The sequence below is a fragment of the Canis aureus genome, chromosome 26, assembly GCF_053574225.1.
Source record: "Canis aureus isolate CA01 chromosome 26, VMU_Caureus_v.1.0, whole genome shotgun sequence".
Taxonomy (NCBI): Eukaryota; Metazoa; Chordata; class Mammalia; order Carnivora; family Canidae; genus Canis; species Canis aureus.
In genome coordinates, this window is record NC_135636.1 from 5525961 (window position 1) to 5529241 (window position 3281).

Consider the following 3281-nt stretch of genomic DNA (forward strand, 5'->3'; position numbering starts at 1 on the left):
GCATACTTTGTGATGTAATCCAGCCACTGTGACACAGCTTATAGTCAGCTCACACACAGCAGGCAAACTGTGAGGGCTGCCCAGAGGTCTCTTGCCCACCTGTGCAGTGACCCAGCTTCCTAAATGTTTGGCCTCTGTACCCCTTCTGTTTGGGCCGATAACATTTCCCTCTGCTGTCCTGCCAGGGTAAGGGTCACCCAGCCAACCTGTTGCCCAAGCTTGTGCCTTAGTGGGAGGGGGCACATGCATCTCCTGAACTCTCAGAGATTCTACTTCTCTGTGAAAATTCCAAGTTGATGTCAAGCAAGTTCCCAAAGGGGCAGATAGATGGGCATTGGTTCTAGGGCCAGAAGACTGATGGACTCTTGACCATAACATGTGGCAATGTATAGGAAACAATATGCAGGCATAAATCTGCCTGGCTGGTTGTAAAACATTGCATTGTGAAACACCATATTGTATTTTGAGGGATGTTTTGTTTGCTTGTCATTTATAGCTATTACAAACAGTAGTGTAGTAGATAATATTTTTCCAATATCTTTGTGAAATTACACAGGTATTTCTGTATAGTAAAAGACTAGATGGAAAATTGATGCAAAAGCTTTACCCAAATTAAATTTATTATATATTGCCCAATTGTTAATTGTGTACTAATAATGTATTAACGATTTTCAGATTTTGCTACATTTTAAAGGCACTTGGGGAGTTTTAAGCCAAGTTTTAAGCCACTCCTAACTCTGGGAAACAAAGGGTTGCAGAAGGGAAGGTGGGCGGGGGGTTGGGGTAACTGGGTGATGGGCACTGAGGAGGACACTTGATGGGATGAAGCACTGGGTTATACTATATGTTGGCAAATTGAACTTCAATTTTAAAAAAAAGAAGTACCTAGGCCACTCCCACTAATAAAATCAATGTTGGGGGCAGCCCGGGTGGCTCAGCAGTTTAGCACCGCCTTTTACCCATGGTGAGATCCTGGAGACCCCGGATCGAGTCCCCTGTCAGGCTCCCTGCATGGAGCCTGCTTCTCCCTCTGCCTGTGTCTTTGCCTCTCTCTTTCTTCTGTGTCTCTCATGAATAAATGAATAGAATCTTTTTTAAAAAATTAAAAGAAATTAAAAAAAAATTAAAAGAAATAAAATCAATGTTGGAAGAAAGTCCAGTGATGAGGAAGCCATTCCAGGCTTCCAGTACACAGCCAGGTCTGGGAACCAGTGTATTGTATTTGTGCCTCTGTGTATCCATGCACATGTGAGTCAAGAGGCAAAACACTAAATATTATTCTATTCTTCACAAATAAATATATTTATTAAAAAATGCAAAGGCATTTTGATCACACTTTGTGCGCACTCATATCTTCAACCATATCTTTAATAGCCTCTCCCACCTCACCAAAGACTAAGCAGTACCCTGCCTCCCCACCCAGGCCCAGCTTCCTTAGCAGGGCTTCATGACCCCTCACCTTCACCTCAGCCACCTGCAAGTCCTAATACAAAAGTCACTGCTTCCACCCAAGTCTAAGATGTCTCCACCACCCGTTCATAGTTACTACTAGCTGCCCCCAGCTACTCCCACCTACCTCACCTACTTCTAGCTACTCACAGCTACTCTCACTTACTCCCATATACTCTTACCTACTCCCAGCTACTCCTGCATTCCCTCACCCATTCCCAATTACTGCTCTCTATTCAAGCTGCCCTACTGTCACCTACTCCCAGCTCTTCCTAGCTACACCTGCCTATTCTTACCTACTAAGAATTCCAGAATGGAAATAGATTCCAAATAGATCAGAATCGGGGGTCCTTGGCAAGATGGCGGAAGAGTAGGGTCCCCAAGTCACCTGTCCCCGCCAACTTACCTAGATAACTTTCAAAGCATCCTGAAAACCTATTAATTCAGTCTGAGATTTAAAGAGAGAACAGCTGTAATGCTACAGTGAGAAGATTTCGCACGTCTATCAAGTTAGGAAGATGGGGGAAAAATAAAGAACTAAAAAAGCATCCAAGGGGGAGGGACCCTGCGAGGAGCCAGGCTAAGGTCATGTGGTGAGTGCCCCCAGGACAGGAAAGCCCAAGCCCAGAGCAGCAGGAGCATTACCAACCTTCCCGGCAGAAAGGCGCTCACAGGGAGCTCAGGCAGGATCCCAGGAGGGGCAGAGATGCCCTCAAGCTCCCAGGGGCACTAACAGAGGAACTGTGCACCGGGGGAGAGCGTGCCATACACCTCGGGCCGAGCTCCCTAAAGGGCTGCAGCCCACGCCCTGCGGGGCCCAGGAGCAGCTTGGGGAGCTCAGGCGGTGGCTCCACCCGGAGGGGGCTGCGCAGCTTCAGGAGCGCAATTCCAGCGGTGCAGGCCCCGGAGCCCATGGGGCTCAGGGACACAGCCCAAGATCCAGCACTCCCCTCGGGACACGCAGAGGTGGAGAGGGCACAGGACAGCAAGGACGCTCCTGCCACTGGGCAGCCCCGAGTTGTGCAGATCTGTGTCCCCGCGGCCGGAGCATCCAGGCCCCTGCAGACTGAGAGCTGCGGTAGTCACTGCGGGAGCTGACTCCAGAGTTGGAGAGCTGGCCGCTGCCACTGTTGATGTTCCTCCTGGTGTCACCTTGTACCTGGGACTGAGCAGGGGCCTCACAGGATAAACAGCTCCCACTGAGAGGTGCACCTGGTAGGGGGCTGGGCAGCTTCCCCAGGGCAACACACCTGAGAATCAACACAGAAGGACCTTCCCCAAGAAGACCAGCTAGAAGGACAGGGGAAAAGCAAGTTATTGACCAATCAGCACTGGAAAGTTCCAGGGGAAGACAAGGGATTTACAGTATACAGAATCAGAGGATATTCCCCCTTTTTTGTTTTCTGTTTGCTCCCCTCTTCTTTTCTTTCTACTTCTTTTTATTTTCTCTTCTCTCTTTTTCTCCATTTTCCAGTACAACTAGTCTTTAGACACTCTGCACTGAAGAAAATGACTAGCAGGAAAAATTCACCTCAAAAGAAAGAAACAGTCCTCTCTCCCAGACTTACAAAATTTGGATTATACTTCAAGTCAGAAAGCCAATTCAGAAGCACAATTATAAAGCTACTGGGGCTCTAGAAAAAGTCATAAAAGACTCAAGATACTTTATGACTGCATAATTTAGATCTAATCAGGCAGAAATTAAAAATCAATTAAATGAGATGCAATCCAAACTAGAGGTCCTAATGACGAGGGTTAATGAGGTAGAAGAATGAGTGACAAAGAACAACTTGAGGCAAGAAAGGAAACTGGTAAAAAGAGAAAAACAGGGT